An 11542-nucleotide genomic window follows, 5' to 3' on the forward strand; every position below is an offset into this window, starting at 1 on the left:
CTAATCAACCTGGGCTTGGCGTCCTTCTTTGCTAATAAATATTTCAAAGCAGAGTGGTCAGTAAAAATAACGACAGGTGCACCAATGACATAAAAGCGAAATTTTTCTAAAGCAATGACAACAGCTAGCAATTCCTTCTCAGTGGTAGTATAATTTCTCTGAGCATCATTCAAAGTTCGACTGGCATAATAAATAACCGATGGCTTGTTATCAATTCGTTGACCTAGAACAGCACTAAGAGCATAGTCACTAGCGTCGGTCATGATCTCAAACGGCAAGTCCCACCGGGGAGGTTGCATGATAGGTGCAATAGTCAAATGTCGCTTTAGTGTTTCAAAGGCCTGTTGACAATCATCAGTCCACAAAAATTCAGTTTCATTTTGCAACAATTTACATAATGGTTTAGCAATACTACTGAAACCCTCAATAAAACGTCTATAGAAAACGGCATGACCAAGGAAGGAGCGAATATCCCAGACTGTCTTAGGGACAGGTAACTGAGAAATCAGCTCTACCTTGGCCCTGTCAACTTCTATGCCACGCTCAGAAACCAAATGTCCAAGTACTAAACCACTACGTACCATAAATTGACATTTTTCCCAGTTTAGAACTAAATTCTTTTCCTCACATCTTTTCAAAATCGCAATTAAATGTGTCAAACAATGATCAAAAGACTTATCGAACACAGAAAAGTCATCCATAAAAATTTCGCACATATCATTTAACATATCAGAGAAAATACTCATCATATAGCGTTGGAAAGTAGCAGGGACATTACATAGACCGAATGGCATTCTGCGGAAAGCAAAGGTGCCAAAGGGATAAGTGAAGGTGGTCTTCTCTTGGTCCTCAGGTGCTACGGCAATTTGATAGTAACCAGAAAATCCATCCAAGAAACAATAAAAAGAATTACCAGCTACTTTCTCTAATATCTGATCTAGGAAAGGTAATGGGAAATGATCTTTTCAGCTAGCCGAATTCAATTTACGATAATCAATGCACATTCTCCAACCCGTTACTTTCCTAGATGGGATCAATTCTCCATTAGCATTTTCAATGACAGTCAAACCAGATTTTTTTGGAACTACCTGTGTTGGGCTTACCCATTTGCTGTCGGAGATTGGATAGATGATGTCAGAAGCTAATAATTTCAGCACTTCGTTTTTTACCACCTCTTTCATGGCTGGATTCAGCCTCCTTTGTGCATCTCGAACTGGTTTAGAGTCTCCTTCAAGGAAGATGTTATGAGTGCAAATGGAAGGGTCAATACCCTTGATGTCAGCAATGGTCCATCCAATCACTCCTCGATGTTCTCGAAGTACCTGCAATAATTTAGTTTCCTGTTCATAAGTAAGGTGTGAAGAAATTACCACAGGGAATGTGCCATCTACTGGACCCAAGAAAACATATTTCAACTCGGCAGGCAATGGTTTCAACTCAAGTGTTGGAATTTCTTCTGCGGACGACTTCAGAATTTCTGGTAGGTCAATGGCCTCAAATATAGGCTTACGCCAACTACTTGTATAACTCGCATCAAACATATGAGGACCACTATCTGGGATCTGCTCTTCTGATTCTAGCAATAATTCATCAATCCCTTCAAACTGCACAAAAGAGTCATTTTCAAGTGCGGCATCGACGTCGAGTACCGACAGTAGCTCTGAAGTGTCTAAGTTATCTATCACATCGACTGCATGAGTGTCTGCGTCGTCACACCCACTTGACATCCTATGAGCATTAAAAACATTCATTTCCAGTGTCATGTTCCCAAATATGAGCTTCAGGACTCCGCTCCGACAGTTAATCAGGGCGTTTGAAGTAGCAAGGAATGGCCGTCCCAAAATGATAGGAGCCTGATAAATGGTGGAAATAGGCTGCTGCATATCCAAAACAACGAAATCCATGGGATAGTAAAATTTGTCAACCTGAACCAAAACATCCTCAAAAATACCTCGTGGAGCCTTTATAGATCTGTCTGCCAACTGTAGCATCATAGTAGTTCTCTTCAATTCTCCTAAACCCAGCTGGTCATATAATGAAGTCGGAAGCAAATTCACACTACTCCCTAGGTCAAGTAGAGCTCTCCCGATGCGAGATTCACCAATCATAATGGGTATCGTGGGGGAGCCAGGATCTCTAAGTTTCTATGGAGTCTGATTAAGAATCAATGCACTGACCTGCTCAGTTAAGAAAGCCTTTTTCTTCACATTTAATTTCCTTTTTACGGTGCAGAGGTCTTTCAGGAATTTTGCATATGCAGGGATCTGCTGTATGGCATCTAAGAGTGGAATATTGATTTTTACCTACTTGAATATCTCTTGAATCTTCGTATGATACTTGTTCTTTTGTCCAGATGTCAAACGCTGAGGGTATGGTACCACAGGTTGGTATTCCTTAACTGGGTCATCCTCTTTATTGACTTTGTTAAATTTGAGCTGGCCTCATCTGATTTTTCTTTTCCTTTATCTGTCTCATTTGTCACCTCAGGTGTCGGCGTGGTTGTTTGTTGGTCAGTGGCCATTTCGGGACGAGGAACTTCCTTTCCACTTCATAAAGTAATAACTGCTTTTTCTGACTCAAACGTATCCCTTGAAACATTGTGCATTGACTGTTGTGGCTGTCTATATACCTGGGGATTAGGCTGAGGCTGTGTAGGGAATTTTCCTTTTTCCAAGGTATTGAGTTGTGTACTCATCTTGCTTACGGCATCTTTCAGTTCTCCATTGGTCGTAACTTGCATTTGCATGAATTGCTTGAGCATGGTTGCCACCTGTGCTACACTATCATCTGAAGCTTTCTTTACTGGAATGGGGACTACTGCTGGTTGGAATCCTGGTGGTGCGTAGCTCTGAGAAAACTGTTGCGGTTGGTACTGTGGTTAAGGAGCTACGACTGGATTGTATGTCGGTTGCGGAGGCGGTGCATATGATTGAGGTGCCTGCTGATATCGTGAAGATGATGGACCAGGCTGATCATTTCTCCATTGGAGGTTTGGATGATTCTGCCACCCCGGGTTGTAAGTGTTTGAGAGTGGCTGATTTTGTGTCTTGTTAACCCAATTTTCCGATGACACCTGATCAGATCTGCTTTCTTGCATCACAAGTAAGAATTGACAATCCTGAGGTCTATGGTCTGAAGTCTCACAAATCGTGCAAATCTCAGCTTTCGACTTTTCGGATTCCATGACTTCCAATTTTTTAGATAACGCGGCTGCAAGGGCCTGTAAGCTAGTGTCCTCTTTAACCTCATATATGCCCCCGCCACTGATTGCTCGGATAGGTTGGGCAGCTATCAGCACCCGTTCTGGTCGTGCGTTTCACCGCTGGGCACTCTCAGCGAGATAGTCTAAAAATGATAAGCCCTCGTATGGTTCCTTATGGAAGAACATCCCATTACACATTGACTAGACAAATTGTTTGCACACAGGGGTTAAAGCAGTAAAAAAATAATTCACTAACCTCCATGATTCGAAACCATGGTGCGGGCATATGTTCATCAAGTCCTTGAATCTCTCCCAATATACCTGGAATGTCTCGCCATCTTTTTGCATGAACTGACTGATCTGCTCCTGCAGGTACTGAGTTCTCTGAAGAGGAAAAAACTTATGTAAGAACTCACGTTACATTTCAGCCCAGCTAGTAATAGAGTTAGGGCGCAAAGAATTAAACTAGATTTTTGCCCTGTCTTTCAGAGAAAAGGGAAACAAACGTAATTTAATGTATTCATCAGTCCCAGCCCTATTAATGAAAGTGGTGCAAACCATCTCAAAGTCTGTCAAGTGTTGGTACGGACTCTCAGAGTCCATCCCGTGAAATTGTGGAATCACCGATAACATGCCATGCTTAAGAGTGAAATTCGGTGCATCTTGTGGCAACACAATGCATGAAGGTGTAGATGTGCGTGCAGGCTGTAGAAAATCTTTAAGTGTACATGGTGCATGTGCAGCCATAGCTTCTTCAAAATAATGGCCAAACAGATTATTCAGCTCAAATTCAGAATCACCCACAGGACTAACAGGTGAACAGTCAGACTCAGTGCTATGTGTATCCCTACTGGTGCTAGGTGAAAGTCTACACAATCGATTTGAATTATCTTGAGCTCAGGGCATCAAACATCACAATCGCCAGCAGAAATGCACTAACACGGCAACAGACAAATTTTTTTTTAAATTTTTCAATTTTCAAATTTTTTCATTTTTTTTTCTATTTAATAAAAGAAAATAAAAAAAATAATTGGGAAAACGCAAAATTCGAAATTAAAACTAGAAAATCCCCGACAATGGCGCCAAAAACTTGACTCACTCGAAAAATGAACAGCTCAGAAGCTATCCCAAGTATAAGAGTTCTGTCATGTAATATTAAGCCCAAGGGCTAGATTGTCTCCTCAGGGAATGCATTTTAATCTCAGATTTTACGTTCTTCCAATCAAAATTAAAAAGGTACTGAACTCAGTTCAGATTCAGGTTTCCAAGATTGTTGAGTTCCACTTTGAATTAAATGACATGTAATTTAAAGTCCTAAACTAAAATGCAGTGAATTGAAGAACACTAATGCTAATCTACTCAAGGAAACATCAGAAAATGCATTGATTAGAGATGGAAAATTGGAACTCAGAATTAAAAACACACAGGCAAGGAAACTCAATTAGATTCAAACGCATACACTAAAATTGAACCTTCAACAAATTTAAGATATTGAATCAAGAGTCGCAATCTAAACACAGACATAAACAAAAGTTCGATGCTTAAATGACAACGAAACACAATAAAAACTCAAACTTTAATCAACCCGACCCTAACTAACCCAAGATTCAATAAAAAAGACTAAATTTTGGAAAAACAACTTCAAACAAAAAATCTTTTTTTTTTAATTATTATTTGGCTAGAAGTAAAACAGAATTTAATTTAAAAGAACAATAAATAAATAATTGAAAGAAGCTAAGCTAAACTCTACCAATCTAATGACAATATTAATTAAGAAATCTCAAATAAACAAGAACTAAACATCAATAAAATAAAATAAAGTAAAAGTACTTAATAATCACTCAAACAAATTTTCAAAAACTCTATTTAACTAACTAAATAATTTAAAAACAAAACACATTCAATTGCAATAAAAGGAGAGAGAGAGAGAGAGAGAGAGAGAGAGAGAGAACAGAGCATGGTTGCAGAGAAGGCCTGCTGTGTTGGATTGGTGCTCTCGGATCTGCTGTGGAGTTGCTAGAGAGGTGGAGGTCTGAGGTGAAGCCCTCAGGATGGTGGCTTTGTAGTGCTGCTGCTGCTGTGTTCTCGGGTTGGAGAAACTAGTTGCAGCAGGGGGGCTGATGGGCCATGAGGAGCTACTGTAGCTGGGAGGCCGGGGACCTGCTGTTGCTGGTGTGTTGAGATGGGCGGGGCTGGTTGTGCTGGAGACTGGGGTTCTGCTGCAGATGCTATGTTGAGCAGCAGATGGCTGCTGTGGGTGGCCGAACTGGTATCACAGAGGGGTTCTGCTGGAGAGGTCTCGAGTGGCTAAACAGAGAAGAAGACACGGGGCTGCACTGGAGGAGTTTAAAAAGAAAAAAAAGAAGCCCTAGGATCCGGCGTGGAACAACCCGACCCGGCTATGCATGGCCGGGTCACATCAAATATCCATCCAAACATATATATATTTTTTTATTTTCTCATTTTATTTATTCTCTGTTCGTCACAAATTTGACTCTTCTAGAGCCCATATCTCATAAAGCTCAAAACACAAAAGTTGTAGATGATCCTTTCCTCTTTCTCTAAAAATTTGAATTGTCTCGATTGGAGATTGGATGGAAAATTTATGCACGAAATACGAACAGGTGTTGGTTTTGATTCCCTGGAATTTTCCTGCAACAAAAAATTACCAAAACTTCATAAATAGTGCAATAAAGTTCAAGAATGATGATTTTGGCATTTTATTAAAATATTGGACAATTTTGGACTTTTAATTAAAAATATAAACCGTCAAGCTCGGGTTAAACGTCCAATTACGCAGTTTCGGTGCGTAATCAATTAGTGGTTCTAGGTAAGCTTATCTTTGAATATCAAGCCATGATTAGTATAAAAACAAATGCAAAGATTAAGTAAATTAGTAATAGCTTAGACATTATCAAAAATGGGGAGAATGTTAGCTTTAGTGGCTACACCATCATTATTTAATGTGTTTTGATGATATTAACCTATATGTTGTTCCTAGTCTTTTCCTATCTTTGCAGATCTTATTTAGTATAGGTACAAAGTGTCGAATACATGGAAGTACCAAATCAGAAGCAAAGATTAGACCGAGTAGACATCAAATAGGAAAGATTAGAAGGACGCTGACTTAGAAGCACCAAAACATGTCCTGAAGTTTTTATTATGTATAAATTAATTGTAATAAGGGTTGTGTGAGTGAGTGCGTATTGTAACTCTTACGGTGTGTGGTTTGCATGATTTCTGAGTAAGAGTTGAGCCATTGCATAAGCATACTAGGACACATGAGCATATAGGATCTGCACAAAAGTAACAAACTCACAATGCATAGTTTTCTAAGTTAAAACAAGAGTTTGTCAAATGAATCCTTAAACTTAAATATGTTTTCAAAGGGACAAGTTTTTAATATCCTAGTTTTAAGAAAATTTTTATACTTAGCCCCGATTGTGTTAAAACAAGTTTTATGTCATAAAGGTTCAAAGAAAGTCAAGTATATTTATAGAAGGACATACTAAGCATATAAGATATCAAAATGGGTTTTCAAATGTGTTTTATTAATTAAGATATCTTATATTCAAAAAGAAACTCATTTGGACAAGTTTTAATCTTCATTAGACTTAATTTATTTCATATACTTTTGTCCAATAATGTTTTGAGTCATTAAAATACTTTTTGACAAGGAAAAACAAAGCAATCATCACTACCGTAGTGCAGTCTTGAGTCCTGAACACCTTGCGGTATTTTGGGCATAACGTTTTCTAGAAAAGTCCAAATGGGATGATCTTGTTGTCCCTAGAAATCAAAGACAAAATTCCACAACTTTCATTTTTATGACTTTTTCTGATTCAGGGATCTCATCGATGAACACAGGAGATTCGTCGACGAGTCCAACGGGCAGAATGATGCTAACGAGCAGAAAACGACTAGTTTGCCAAATAAAATATCTTTTCTTCCCCCCAATCGCTAGTTAATGGCTCATAAGGCTCTTGGGCTATAAATACAAGCTATTAGACTTGTATTAACATGGTTTTGAAGGCTTTTGATCATTCTTAGTGAAAAATATTTTTTTACACTAAAACCTAAGCACCTAACACTTTGCATTGTTGTTCTTCATTCACAAGTGCTCATTCTCTCTTACTCTTTAATTGTGTTTGATTCATTACTTGAGAGATAGTGTGAGGTTTGCTTTATATTTAATATTTGCTCATTTGAGGAGCATCTTATTATATTTCTATCATCTTCTTGTAAGGTTCTTTGTGGACCATTTGCTGAAGGTTCTTTGTGAACCGAAGAGGCTTTTGTTGAGTGGGTAGGAATTTGTTCCCGAGTTGTAAGGCTTCTCCGCCGGTGAAGGAGATTGTATAGTTGAATCCTTGAGTTGGTCTCAAGGCGTGGATGTAGGCTTGGTGCCGAACCACGTAAAAATACCGGTGTTGATTTTCTCTTCCTATACTCTTTATTATTTGTCTTGTGTATGATTTAAATTTCATATATTGGGATATAATTGCTTGCATCTTGTCAAGTGTTTTATTTTGTAGAAAAAATTTGTAATTCCACAAAAGAGTCCATTCACCCCCCTTCTGGACTATATACTCCCGGGCTAGGATGTCTAACAATATGCATTTACTATACACTGTTATTATATTAAGAACCATTAAAGAATCACTCCAGTATACAAATTATATATATATGATGACTAGATAAAATATGAATATATTGGCCATAACATGCGCACTTTGAACTAATTTGGAATGAGTATTGCATCTGCTTGAATGGGACTTCTTGTCTCTACATAATTCATATCATTCCTTTGAGTGGTTCAGAGTAAAGGTTGAGGACTTAACTATCAAATATATTTGGAACCTTTATTTTATGAGATATAGGTCATAAATCATTATCTTGAATAAAATCTTAGAAGCATGCAAAGTTAAATCCACTTCCAAATGGACAATGGTAATTTTTTCTTGGTAAATAATTCCTGATGCTTAACTCTTGCTCAAATATAAATATCTAAAGTTAAGCACCTTTTTTCCATTGCACAGAATTGAGCTTTAGGGATTGATGACTAGCATATATTAGAATAAATTATCACTTCTTAACTTTAAACATTGGTCTAATTTTATTTATTTTTGCCGATTTTAGGTTTCACCGCAGTCATTTAATTTTACAGTAAACTTTGGTCTAATTTTATTTATCAGGTTTTGGTGCATGCAAATTTAGGAAATGTTTAATTTACAGACAACATACTACTGAAATTTCCTTAGAATTTTCCCAAAAATAAAACCATGTGCTAAGGTGATTATGATAAAATAAATGCTAAAATATTTATGAAAGGATGAGTGAAAATTAATTGAATATTAATTTTCATCGTCACATAATCATCACATATTCAGGGGAGCTGAGCTCCATTCCTAGAAGTAAGAATATAGAGGACTCACATGCATCACTTCACTTTTTGAATTTTGAGGCTCTTCTAGAAAACCCTGAACATTATATCCAGCTCTTAAAGTTCTATGAATAGATATGAATTGTTCTCAGTTATGAGCACTGTTTCATGCCTTGATATATATTCTCTGATACATTTGTGTTCCATAGGGAGACTATACTGGTTGCAATGTTTGAAATAAATTAATCAATATCCAATATAGTTATGTTACAAGACTTAAAATGATTGCTTATACTCCTAGCATACTTAGTGAAACCATCTTAGATTAGTATAAGCATTTCATTATATCTAAACTCGTATTCAAATTCATAGGGGGAGTTCTTGAACTTATAGTCCTACCTTGTCGCGCTTACCCATCCTTAGGTGTAGATGTACATTGAGTTGTATTGTGGCATGTGCTTAAATGTGAGAAATTTCTTGAAAATCTTGATTTAAAATACAATACTTTTCCACATGTTTTAATTTTTGCCATATAATCTTGCATTAAGTTGTTTATCTTTATGATTCATAAGGTTGCATTTTCTGGTTATGATGGCCTAACAAGGCTTACGACTCTTATTTTGATGATAACAAATCAAGGGAATTTAATATGTTTCAAAGTTGTAATGCATCAAGAATCACATAGTAGAAAGCTTAAGATCAAGCAAATGAAAATATACAAACAAGTGGTTCAAGCAAAGCTTAGATCAAAGGGTGACAAAGCTTAAAGTTTGACAAAAACCATGAAAGCTTAAAGTCTGACAAATATCATGGAAGCTCAAAGAATGTTGAAACTCAAGATGTATTCAAACAAGAACATACATGAAGACTTCAAGAGTTGAAGGATTTAGAGTCTTAAGGAAGTTCTATGTTAGTACTTCAAGTAAAAATCAATATAAATGCATTGAAGCTCTTTAGGGATAATTAAAATCCTAGAAACCATTTTTTAAAGACCTTGAAATATAATTTCTAAAGTTATATATTATAAAGGTCCCAAGAGAAAAGAGTTTTTAAAATAAAAATCTTAATTTTTTTTTTAAATGCTCAGGTGCTTGACTTCCCACAGGTGACTAACCTTTTTATATTTTTCAAGATAGGCAAACAAAATGGTGACAGGCAACTCGGCATAGCCAAAAAGGCGCCAACCTAGTCAACTGAGGCAACTGAATGTGTTTTGATAGGAGCCTGCCAGTAAACTGACTTTTAAACTAAACTGAGATAGGCATCTGACCCTATGAGATAGGCGACTGCCATTCAAGAGTCTTTTGAAAATTTTGGGATCCAAACTTTGTGCAAACTTAAGAAACACTCCAAGTAATCTTGGGGAACAATGAATTAACTTTTTAAACTCTATATATAGCTCCCAAGGCAAAGATTTTCATTACAAAGAAATATTTTTAGCAATCAACATACTCTCAAGTGCTCTCAATTCTCAAAGGCTATCTTGCTCACATCTTGCTGATCTTTTGACTAAGTTTTTGCTGAACTTCTCACACCAAAATTGAGCTTTAGTTCTGAATCTTTCAAAGATCAAACCGGTGATAGATTTACATTGAACTTCAATTTCATTATATTGAGTTTTACATTGAAGTATACTTTGTGCTTATATTTGTACTAACCTACTCTATCTGAGAGTGATTCTTGTACACAAATCTCTTCTTCTTGTTTCTTGTTTCTTGACGGTTCATGGCTATTGGATCGTTGTAACCAAGCGTGGGGTATCGCCTAGAGAGGGATCTCTACCCTTAAAGAGTGACTTTTAAAGGTTTTCTTTGCTCGTAAAGGAGTGCTATAGTGGAATTCATGGTATTGGCCTAAGGCAAGGACGTAAGCTAGGGATAAGCCAAACGTTGTAAAAATCTTGATCCCTCTGTTACCCTTCTCTTTATTTTCAGCATATATATATTGTGTGGTGTGTATGCTAAGTGCAGGTTGTTAAAAATCAAAACCTAGATTAAGAAGGCTCTTAACTTAAGAAAGTACGTTTGATTAAATTTTTGTGGAAATCCAAAAGGGAGTATGTTGTTTAATTGTTTGCGGAAATCCTAGTTGATAGAGTAAACAAATTTCATTCATATACACAAAGCTACAAACAATTATCTCGAGTTCTTACAAAAGCTGAAAATTGCCAAAGAGTTGCATATCATGTCTTGATTTGGTATTTTGTGGTTGATTGGTTATTTGATTGATTGAATATTGGTTTGTGGATTGATTATTCAATTAAGTTTTTGTTGTGTGATTGCTAAATTAATAAGAGGTTAAGATTCTTAAAAAGAATTAAAATAAAATTTTAGTAACCTAATTCACCCCCCTCTTGGGACTAGACCTTAGTTTTCAATTGGTATCAGAGCGAGGTTATAGAAAATCTTAATTAGAAGCTATATAAAGATCTAAATGGCACACCTAGGCATAGCTCCCTTTGCCGAGGGTTAATCCTCAATTAGGCCACCTATCTTTTGTGGACTTAATGATACATTTTGAAAACAAAGAATGAGAATCTATCTTCAAACTATGGATTGGAAAGCATGGAGGGTAGTCACACATGGTGATTTTATCCCTACCAAACTTGTAGATGGAAAAGAAGTACCCAAAGAAGAAAAGGACATGTATGAGAATGATCATAAGATGTTGCATTAACTCAAGTGCCATAAATGCATTATATTGTGCCCTTAATATAAATTAATATAATAGGGTCATAGCATGCAAAACAGCTAAAGAAATATGGGACAAACTAGAAGTAACTTATAAAGGTACAGTCGATGTTAGAGACAATATAATAGACATGTTGACTAGTGAATACGAAGCCTTTAGGATGAATCCAGATGAAACCATCACTAGTATGTACACTAGGTTCACCTATATAATAAACTCCTTTAACGCATTAGAAAAAACTTACACCACATATGAGATGATTCGAA

At 36.6% G+C, this 11542-nt stretch overlaps 1 non-coding gene across 1 annotated transcript; it reads left to right on the forward strand.

The window, feature by feature from the left end:
- The first annotated feature begins 3470 nt into the window (after positions 1 to 3470).
- Positions 3471 to 3576, forward strand: LOC131152492 (small nucleolar RNA R71). The gene has a single exon (XR_009135991.1). It is a non-coding gene; the product is annotated as a small nucleolar RNA R71 (small nucleolar RNA).
- Positions 3577 to 11542: the final 7966 nt, after the last annotated feature.

The sequence above is a fragment of the Malania oleifera genome, chromosome 3, assembly GCF_029873635.1.
Source record: "Malania oleifera isolate guangnan ecotype guangnan chromosome 3, ASM2987363v1, whole genome shotgun sequence".
Taxonomy (NCBI): Eukaryota; Viridiplantae; Streptophyta; class Magnoliopsida; order Santalales; family Ximeniaceae; genus Malania; species Malania oleifera.